Here is an 11,877-nt window from a genome sequence, read left to right as displayed (position 1 = left end):
AGTCACTCAACATCATATCAAGGTTATTGTTCAATTGATAACATACAAAAGTAGTAGAAACTGAACTGAGGCCTGGAACCAACAATCCTAAGATTCTACGGATTAGTAACACGTGATCCTGATAGAGAGAAGAGAAAGCCTAATTCCTTACCACCGTAGGAAAGATAAGATGACTTGGATCAGAAGGGCATAAGGTATACGGAGTAAAAAGAGCCTTACGTTCCCAACCACAATCAATTCCCTTACATAACTAAAGAATTTCTAGACTCAACTTCGACCAGTTTGGCTTGGTAATCCTACAGGCAGTCATGCTGTGGGGACCCCGACTCACGAGTCGAGATCACCGAATGCACGTGTACAGTGATCCCAGAGATCAATGCTCACTGAACACACAGAAGTAGAATAACAAGAGTCTTACATCCATACATACCGTCTTACACAAATTTTGACCATTATGGTCAAGTCTTACATTGATAAAGCCTTAAGGGCTGAACATCAAATGAAACACAAGCAGCGGAAATCTTCGTCGATAAGTAGAACCCATGCCATCTGCCTTAACCCTACAGGCATTCTGACTGGGGAACGTCCTAGTTCGCATGTTCGTCTCCAAAGAACTCTTCTTTGAACTCCAGTTCTTCCATGCCAGGTCAATTAAATAACCAGTGGCAAGCCAATGAGTACTTTGAATGTACTCGCAAGCAACCCATGTTTTGGTTCAAGATACAACAATGCTTGATATAGGTAAATTTTGCAGAAAGCTAGTTTTGAGTGCAATGACATGTTCAACAACTTTGTAAGGCATGCATCAAGAGAATTCAAGTAACCATGAGGACGGGTTACAGATATCAACATAAATAGAGTGGGCACCAACCCAACTCAATCATTTCAAGTCCTTTGACTCGACCCAAGTAGTTTTATCAGCTCACACGCATGGTTGCAAAACTCTGGACATAGTTTAAGCAGCACCGCCCAACCGTCCTTGACCATGGACACGGCTATTCGAATAGTTTTACACTCTGCAGAGGTTGCACACTGTACCCACAAGATCCGGGGAACTTCCGTGTCATCCACGACGCGCGATACCTCAAGTACCCGGGGTAAGCACCCGATCACTACCTTTCCCTAGACGACACTAACATGGAGTCCACTCGATTGGCAGTAGCCCCCGTGCCCAACATTTCACATAACATTTTCGTGGAGACTTGCTCCCATATTTATCACACCACTGGCACGGGGTACCAACGGTGTGTCCGGTGCCCCATAAAAATGGTCATGGCCGCCCTACCTGGCACGACCCCGTCCCGAGAGAGTGCACCAACAACTCTCCCGTCACTAGTAATGCAGGCCCCAAGCTAGTATCGGTCTAGGTACTCAATAATGCCGTTTCCCATATAAGGGTAGAGTGGTTGCGCATGTAAGGTTGGGACAGTCATCAAATCTTAAATCTAATCCGTTTTCGAAATCAACACACACACTTGCCTCGGTACACCACTTCGTCATCAAGTGGTTACCCATCTCATCATCTCCCTCGAGCATAAGTGGCACCCGATGAGGTTTTCAAAAAGTCTTTTGAAAAAGCATTGTCTCCTTCACCATGCATAAACCCGTCCCTTTTTGCGTAGCAACTACTTTAGCATCCTATCTACTCACACCGGCATAACCCCCGTAAAAAGGTAGGGCCATGCACAATGCAAGTATCAACAAGGAAGTAACAGAGGCAACCAACCCACGTGGTTCACCATCTCATCATGATTCCGATGCAACAATAATAAAGAGCTATATATGACATGCATAAAAAGGGTTCCATAGACATGGTCAAAGGGCTGCTTGCCTTGGTTGGCTTGGTCTTCAAAGTCTTCAGGCCATTCTCCTCCTTCTTCTTCACCTACCTCATCAAATACGGGATCTAACGTTGCAAGAATAATAACGGGAAAATAAGACAATAAAAAAACAGAAAAGTCAAAGTGCTCAGAAAAATGTCAACTTATTTTTGTAAAATACTAGGAGGAAAACTAGGAAGGGGAAAATTCTTGGTTTTGGATTTGGGGCTAGGGAAACAGAGTTGTGAATTTTCAAACAGAGGTTTTATTGTTCAAATTTGAATTTAAATTTGAACAGAGCAGAAAGGTGTAATGGATGTGCATGAAAGTTACATCAATAAATAGGTGGGATTATTCTGAGATTTTAGGAGTTGGAAATATTTCATTTGGATAAATATTTTGCCCTGTGGAATTTTTGCAAAACAGGAAGAAAAAGAAAAAGAGAAACGGCACTGTGCTACTGTGCCAGAGAGGCCACGGGCAGCAGGCCCACGGAGGAAACCAGCCCGCGCGGGGCCGCCACGTCGAAGGCGTAAAGGCGAAGTACGCCTTCAGCCGACGGGCGAACCGGTGCGCGCGCGCGTGCGCGTTTAAACCTGACGGGTGGATCCCACCCGTCAGGGCGTGAGGCTGACGGGCTGGCCCCATGGCCGTCGTCGTCTACCTCCGTCCAGAGGCAACGACAAGCTTGCCGGTGGCGATACAGAGCACGGGGAGGTGCGCGGGTGGTACCATTGGACTCTTGGAGGTGTCGCCGTTCGGGTGGTGGTGGAGACGGTCGCCGGAGCAGCCTGCTTCGCCGGCGACGAGGTAACGCGGCGGAGGTGCTTCGGGCATCGATGGATCCGGCCGTTCCCGGCTGCAAAAAGAGTGGGAAAGAGAGGGGAAAGGGTCAGCGTGGCCGCGCGGTTCCAGATCGAGAGAAAACGGGGGTGGAGGAGGCATGTACCGCGCGAATGCCGACGAGCCGAGGCGGCGGAGCTCGAGCTCGATCTCGAGCTCGGGTGGCTCTGGAGATGAATGGGTGGTATGGGAGGTGGATTAGGAGTGTGGGGAAGCGACAGGGAGTGAAGGAGGGGCTCGGGGTCGCCTTATATAGGCTGGCCGAGGTCCACCATAGGCGTGGCCTACGGGTGCCCGCGGGATCGGCTCGGGTGGCCGTTACGGAGGGAATGGAGGGCTCGGGGGTGTTCGTGGGAGTGGTGTAGGGTGCCGGGGAGAGAGAGGAGGAGCGGGGCGAGCTGCACGCGGGCCACATGAGTGTCGTGGGCATTGGCCGAGCGGGGCGGCGCTCTGGCGCGAGCTGCAGGAGAGAGAGGAGGGCGCGGGAGCAAGTGGGTGGCCTGCTGGCGTGGAGCAGACGTCGAGGGGCATCGACTGGCGCGCGTGGGAAGCTCGAGGTGGTCGGGAGACGCGGCGTCAACGGTCGGGTGTCCTGCCGGGCGCTCCAGAGTGCGACTTTGGCCGGCATCCACGGTTTTCCCGCGTCCGTGTGCGTCCACTTGTGTCTGGAGGCTGCATGGGGCGTGGGCAAAAGCTGTAGCAGGCCTTGGATGCTCTGGAGAACTGAGGGGGAGAAGGAGGCTGAGAGAGAGGGGAGAAGCTGCCGTCCAGAGAAGACAAATGGGGTTTCCCCCTCCCTCATCATTGCTTCCTCGGGCAGAAAAGCATCCAAGTGATAGAGGGGAACGAGGAGGGGTTGTGGTAAAAAGATGGGCTCAAGGAGATTAGTGGAAGGGGCTGGAATTTGCATTCCAACATTCTGCCAGAAGGTGTTTGATGATGTTTTGGGAAAGTTAATGACTTCCACTGGCCATGAGACTCCACAGGGTGTGATTCCACATATAATTAGGGCCTTCCACCCATTTTGAGCTTATTTGGACAAAGTTGCCAATGCAACTTTTGCAAACCCTAAAAATTGGCAGGAATGAACTTGTGTAGATTCAGTTGAGTAGATCACTTCTCCTTGATGCACCACTTGGTGTGGTGGCCTCATTTAGTCATCTGATCAGGCTCACAAAAGTTGGGGTCATGGAGAGAAAGTTGGTAGTACAAAGTAGTTCAAATTTGATTCTGGTCAGAGAGGGTTTTGAGGCACTTTGATCAAGATATCTTTTTCTCCAACCTGTGCCATTTGGTCTAGATGCATTATTAGACCATTGGAGCATGTGCATCAAGTTTGAGAACATTTGGACATGTTTGGCAATGTAAACTTGCTCAAACTTCAAAATGGACAGAAATGGTTTTGAGGGGATTTCATGGGGTTATACTATTCTCCATGACATGATACTTGTCAAGATCATCCAGTATGTCATATGTGACATGATAGAATTTTCTTGGAATTTTTGGAGAATATTTCCTTTGTAAATATTTCAAAAGCTTGAAATATGCAGAAAGGGTTTTTGAAGGATTTGACCAATATATTGAACATGACCATGTGTTGAAACTCTTATATATGGAAAATATATGTCCACTGAGTTTTCCTAATTTTTGTCAAATATTTTTAAAACAATAAAATAATTTTTCCATATTAAAGACCATTTCTGGCCTTAAGAAAAAGCTTTTAAATAAAATAGTAGAATAACTTTTAAAATTATATTTTTGTGGTTTATGGGAGTCCTACATCTAATACGATTCAAATATACCTTTGGAAATATTTTTCATAACCCAAATCAAGTACTTGCAGTGCAAACCTCAATTCAGGGGTTTTTGGAAAACTAAATTTAGGAAATACTTTTTGGCCAAATTATTTTTGTAAGAAAATTCTATATTGCACTATACACATGGCATGGTCATTGGGCAGAAGCTTGGGGCAAGGAGATGAAATACAGAAGGTGGAGTAGTTGACTTTAAAGAGCACTTGAAAAGAAGCACATAGAGAAAACCAACTCCAAATAAAAGCCAAATAATGCAAAAGTTTTTGCTGGTCCAAATTTTCATGCTTTAATAATGCAATTGAAATGTTACAAAATGCAGGGTGTGACACATGCTCTGATACCAAAGCTGTCAGGACCCCGAACCTATGCCACACCGATCTAGCATGTAACACCTCATATCACTTTGGGCCTCACGCACGGTATTCCCACGGGTGTCGCCTTATAAGGCCCGGGACCGTTTGCGCCTTTTGGCACACGTATATGATGGTGTCGCTAGCATCCATATGACAAAGAACCCGGGCTGACATGGCTAGTTGTGAACCCAAAGTGGCACTAACTTACAGGGACAGGCATACATGACCCAGCAACGAACGTGTCGGTCATCAGCGAGTGAATCCGGGCTGTAGCAACTGGGCTAGCAGGACTACGGTAAATCGGGCTGCAGCAGGCTAATAGGACTCCGGTAGACACCGTGTGACATTTCCCCAAAGGGACAGACACAGGAACGAAGAAGGACACATGCCTGCCAGCCTAAGTGTTCTGAAGCAGTAGCAAGCTACCAAGGCTCAGTGGAAGCACTAGGAGACATTTCCCGGTAAGAGAGGCTACCAAGGATAAACAACTAGATAGTCAGATCCCACACATACCAAGCATTTCAATAACATACACACAATATGCTCGATATGTGCAAATACAACATGGCATCACAAATATGACTCTACATCTCAAGTATTTTATTCAATAGGCTCCAAGGAGCGAGATATTACAAACATGGGTCTCTCGACCCAGCATTCAGAGCATACAAGTCAAAGCACAAGCGGAAGCTAGACATGTCTGAGTACAGACATCTACAAATGAAAAGGCTGAGAAGCGTGACTATCTACCAGATCCTGCCCAGGGCACAAGATCGTAGCTGAGGTAACAAGCTAAACGTCGAAGTCCAAGCGGAACTACTAGCGAGACTGAAATCTCTCTGCAAAAACATAAAATAGGCAAACGTGAGTACAAATGTACCCAGCAAGACTTACATCAGAACTATCTACATATGCATCATTATCAACAAAGGGATGGTGGGGTTTAACTGCAGCAAGCCAGCTTTGACTCAGTGGCTATCCTGAACTACGACTGCAATGTAACTCTTTGAGGTGGCGCACACGAGTCCACATATTCACCATATCAATACACCACTATGGATCCGCTCCCATCTCCCTACGAGAGTGCCATCCATAGCACTCACGCTTATCTTGCGCATTTTAGAGTATCCACTTTCACTTGTCTATGAACTGTACAGGCAACCCTGCAGGGGTGTACTTCTTCACACACGCTCTCGCCACTTACCGCCATGTACACCTCGTGTATCTCGGCAACCTTCAAGCGGAAGCCTTGCGAGGGAGTCGGCCACGACCTGACTAAGCACACAAGTCTCTCGTCCAAGTTTATCGCCTATTCGGGTTCCATCCGCAAGGAGATCCGGACGGGGTGTCGCTCATGGCCCCAAACGATGTGAGCAGGGTTCCCAAGCCCACCTTTCGGGTGCCACTTGGTACACCGTGCCACTGTGCCTAGTCTGTCCCAAGACCACCTGTACCGGGTGCCACTTGGTAGACTACTAACACTACCTACAAACACCAGAAACTAGTTGCAACTCCTGGACAGAGATCAAGTTGATTAATAAGTCGAGAGAGCTTGGAGTGCCCGGAACCCAATGTGTGGTAGTAACTGTTCATGGATCACAAACACAGAACTCAGTTCCTAAGGACGGCTTCAATGAGACAACCCACCATGTACTCCTACATGGCCTCTCACCGCTACCTTTACCAAATCGTGTTCACACACTTAGCTCTCAACATTAGGACATGTTCACCACATTCCAATTCATCCCCGATGAATCAGTCCTGACGCAACTCTAAGCAATAGCAGGCATGACAAACAAGCATGAATGAGTAGGCACATCAGGGCTCAAACAACTCCTATTCATGCTAGTGGGTTTCATCTATTTACTGTGGAAATGGCAGGTCATGCAGAGGAAAGGGGTTCCACTACCGCAGCATGTAATAGTTGAATCGTTGTTGTCCTAATGCAGTAAAAGAGAGCAGGAGCGAGAGAGTGGGATTGTATCGGAATGAACAAGGGGGTTTTGCTTGCCTGGCACTTCTGAAGATAGTATAGTTCTTCATTGGTGTCATTGATAACATCGCCGAAACGCGTCTATCGAGAGGGGGCAATTACCGGCTACTGAGAAAGAAACACAATCAATGCAATGCACAATATGACGCATGATCATGACATGGCGATATGATGTGATTTGAGCTAATGCAACTAGCAACAGGTTAAATAAAGTTGGTTTGAACCTTAGGTTCAAATTCAAACTTCATATGTGAAGGTTTAAATGCCATTATATGATTTGGCCTAAACAGTAGTCATAAGTTATTCTAACATGCATGAAAATGGTACAGATGGATAGATTGGATTTTTCTTATCATTTTTCATATATAAATTATTTCATTTGGAGTTACGGTTGAATTTCTATGATTTTTAGAAGTTTAGGACATTTTCTGGATTTTCTGATGTATTTTAAATCAAGAAAATCATTTAATGCGTCAGCATTGCGTGATGCTGACCTCAGCAGGTCAACAGACCCGGTCCAGGTCAAACCTGACGCGTGGGTCCTCCATGTCAGTGGCTCAGGCTCGTTAGACCCACAGACGGGTGGGTCCAGTCAACGCTGTCTAGGTCAAAGTCAACATCGGCACATGGGCCTCAGGGTTATCACTAATCTAAACAGAAAATTAATCTAACCTAAACATGCACTAGGGCCCACATGGCAGTGGCCTTGGGTGTGTTTAGCGGGGTTATTAACGCTAATTAAACCGGCGCCACGTCAGCAGGTGACGCCGGCGATGACCGGCGCACGACAGCGCTCGTCGTCCGACCAACTCAGGTGTCGGGAGGACGCACGGCTGGTCTCGTTGGAACGGCCGCGACGCGGCGCGTCCATTGCGGCTGCGGCTTGGGTGGGCAGAAACGTCGCCGGCGAGCTCGGCTGCGGCGGCCGAAGCTCGGGTGAGCTTGGGATCGGAGCTACAGTGGGCATGGCGATGCGGGCGTAGCACCTACGGCCTCTACGCGGTGCGGTGAGCACGTGGGTGTGCTCGGTTGGGGGCTACGGTGAATGTGGCCACGGCGGCAAGGGGCTCAGGCGGCGGCGCGATTCGGTCGTCTGCGAAGCAGCGGCTATGGTGGGGAAAAGATCACGGGAGCAAGGGGAGAGGAGGCAGGGGCTCACGACGAGTCGGTTGGAGAAGACGGCGAGCTCGGGGGAGGTCGGACGGCGACGTAGCGAAGCCGGCGATCTCGGGTGCTGGAGGTTGAAGACGACGGTGATGGCGGTGTTACAGGGGCTCCCCCGGTGCATTGCTCGGCAAGGAGGGGAAGGTGGTTTAGGAGGAGCTCCTTGGTGCATTGGAGAGGCGTGGCAGTGGCCCTGGCCGCGGCGAACGGTGTCGGTGTGTTCCGGCGATGCTCTCAGGTGAGCTCGGGGGAGAGGGCTAGAGAGGGAGGGAGAGAGCAACAAGTGAGGGAGAGAGCAACGAGTGAGGGAGAGGAGAGAGGGGACTCGGGCGTCTCCAGGCGCATGTCATGACGAGGAAGGGCAAGCAGGAGGTGGCGGGGATACGTGGCCGCGGTCGCTCGCGTGGGGGCACGCAGCTGCTTCGGGGCGAGGGGAGGAAGACGATTGGCAGCTGGGATACACAGAAGCGGGCCGCGCAGGTGGGCTGGTGTCTCTAGTGGGCCTCAAGGTAAGTCCAGGCAAGGTCTGTTCCTTCCCTTTTCTATTTCTGTTTTTTTGTTTTTTTATTTAAATCTTTGCCACTGTTTTCAAAAAGAACAAATCCAAACCAGTGACAAAATTCCTCTGAATATTTTTATGTTGCTTAGTGGACTTTTCCAAAAGCACATAAAATGTTCCAGGGTATTTGGAAATATATTCTATACAAGTTATGAATATAAATCCAAATGCAAATGAAATAATGATTTAAATTCAGTGCCCAAAATATTCCTCAAAAATGCTCATTATTTTTGGTTTGGTGCAAAAACCTTTGCCAAATATAACCAACATTATTTAAGGCCATTTTGGGAACACTGAATGCAATTTCCAGGGTTCTTTGCCCTACTTTTAACTAAAGTTTTGAGGCTTCAACAATCCTCAATTCAAGTTTCAGAAATTTAAATATGATGCCTGGATAAAAATGCAACTATTTACAAACAATAATCTAGGGCTGTGACATCCTCCAAAAGATCAAGGACGTCTTGTCATGCCTGTTCTGCTTCGGCTTCTGAATAAAGCTCTACTCGAGGCGAGTTGTGGAGGAGATCACTCGGAAGCACAGCCTCGGCTCCGTACACCATGAAGAAAGGGGTGCGGTCAGTGGACTGGTTAGGAGTCATCTTTAAACCCCATAGGACAGACGGTAGTTCAGTTACCCAGGCTCCAGCTGCATGCTCGAGGTCACGCATGAGCCGTGGCTTCAACCCCTGAAGGATAAGACCATTCGCCCTCTCAGCTTGACCATTTGACTGTGGATGCGCAATAGATGTGTAGTCCATCCAAGTGCCTTGGGTGGCGCAGAAATTTCTGAACTCCTATGAATCGAAGTTTGAGTCATTATCTATGATAATACTATTGGGACTCCGTATCTGAGTATCAACTCCCTCATGAACTTGATGGCTGTTCGAGAATCTAGCTTCTTAATAGGCTTAGCTTCAATCCACTTGGTGAAATTGTCGACTGCTACGAGTAGATGGGTGGAACCGCTTCTGCCGGTCCTAAGTGGTCCAACCATGTCCAATCCCCACACAGAAAATGACCAAATGAGTGGTATGGTCTTCAAAGCAGATGCAGGTTTGTGGGACAAGCTTGCATAGAACTGACACCCCTGGCAGTGTTGAACAATCTTGTTAGCAGCTTCGTTGCCACGTGTCCAGTAAAAGCCAGCTCGGTATGCTTTGGCCACAATTGTCCGAGGGGACGCGTGATGACCACAGGTCCCCGAGTGGATCTCTTCTAAGATTAGTCAACCTTCCTCCGGAGAAATACATCATTGGGCTACACTAGTGACACTCTCTCTGTAAAGTTGTCAGTTCATCACAATGAAAGCTTTGGATCTGCGGACAATCTTACGTGCTTTAACTTCATCCTCTAGGAGTTCTTGCCCGAGCAAATATGCAATGTATGGCACTGTCCAGTCGAGGATAATTACCAGAATCTCCATAACCAAGTCAATGACTGCAGGGACCTCAGTATCAGTCGGGTCAGAGGGAATTATCGCCTGAGGAGGATCTTCAATGAAAGAATCTTCCTACACTGATGGGGAATGGAGGTGCTCAAGGAACACGTTGCTAGGAATGGGCTTCCGAGTGGAACCGTTTTTTTCCAAATCGTCAGCTACTTGATTTTTGATTTAGGGAATGTGATGAAGCTCCAGACCCTCAAATTTCTTTTCTAACTTCCTCACTGCTTTGCAGTATCCTCTCATAGTGGAGTTCCTGACGTCCCATTCTTTCATCACTTGATTTACCACCAAATCTGAGTCGCCGTAAACCATCAGGTGATGGACGCCGAGTGAAATGGCCATACACACCATAAAGGAGTGCTTCATATTCAGCCCTGTTATTAGATGAATCAAAGTGAATATGGAGGCCATAACTAAGCCGATCACCTTTTGGGGACACCAGAACCACTCCGGCACCAGAACCATTCAGCATGTTAGAACCGTCGAAGAAGATAGTCCAGTGCTCCGAGTGGATCTGAGTCGGCTGTTGCCGTTCTATCCATTCGGCCAAGAAATCTGCAAGGTGTGGGACTTGATTGCCTTTGCTTCAAACTAGATATCAAAAGGGAGATGTTCGATGGCCCATTTGGCCACTCAACCAGTTACATCCCGATTGTTGATGATTTCAGACAGCAGAGCATCACTGACTACTGAGACCGAGTTCTCTTGGAAATAGTGTGCAACTTTCTTTGCTCTCAAGTAAATACCATAGACAAGCTTCTTACAATGAGGATACCTCTGCTTGGATGGAGTCTGAACTTCAGATATGTAATACACTGCTCCACTGGGAGGACTATGCCGACGACTTGACCAGTGGCCACAATGTATAAAAGTAGAGGTTCTTTGCTATTCGGGGCAGCGAGCACCGGTTGGGTGGAGTGCAGGGCTTTGAGCTCAACAAGCACTGCTTATGCTTCGGGAGTCCACTCGAATGTATCGTATTTCTTCATCAGTCGATATAAAGGTAATGCCTTTTCTCTGAGACGAGAAATGAACCAAACCAAAGCTGCAAGACAACCCGTGAGCTTCTAGACATCGTGCACATGCACAGGGCGCTTCATTCAGACGATTTGCATTGATTCTCTTGGGATTGTCATCTATTCCTCGTTCGGAAACGATAAAACGTAGTAACTTGCCTCTAGGCACTCCGAAGGTGCACTTGGATGGATTCAACTTTATGTCATACCTCCTTAGGTTGGCAAAGTTTCAGAGAGGTCAGTTAGCTGGTAGGAACCTTTGCATGAATTGACAACGATATCATCCATATAGGCCTCAACGTTCCGACTGATCTGAGTGAGGAGGCACTTCTGGATCATGCGCATAAAGGTTGCACCAGCATTTTTGAGACCGAATGGCATGATGACATAGCAGAAACACCCGAAAGGGGTGATGAAGGCAGTTTTTATTTCATCTGGCCCGTACACTCAGATTTGATGGTACCCATAGTATGCATCAAGAAAAGACAAACACTCGCATCCCGCTGTCGAATCAACTATTTGATCAATACGGGGGAGCGAAAAAAGATCTTTCGAGTAGGCCCCGACTGATATGCTTGAAATCTATACTCATACGACGTGACTTGTCCTTATTGTGGACCATGACGACGTTGGTGATCCACTCGGAGTGGTATATTTCACGTATAAACTCTGCTGCCAGGAGCCGAGCCACTTCCTCGCTAATCGCCTTTCTCTTCTCTACAGCGGAGCAACGGAGGTGTTCTTTGACATGTTTGGCCTTTGAATGAACTCTCAGACGGTGCTCGGCCAGTCCCCTAGGTACACATGGCATGTCAGACGGCTTCCATGCGAAGATGTCCCAGTTCACATAGAGGACCTGGATGAGCACGAC

The sequence above is a fragment of the Triticum aestivum genome, chromosome 5B, assembly GCF_018294505.1.
Source record: "Triticum aestivum cultivar Chinese Spring chromosome 5B, IWGSC CS RefSeq v2.1, whole genome shotgun sequence".
NCBI lineage: Eukaryota > Viridiplantae > Streptophyta > Magnoliopsida > Poales > Poaceae > Triticum > Triticum aestivum.
This window is presented reverse-complemented; position numbering follows the sequence as displayed.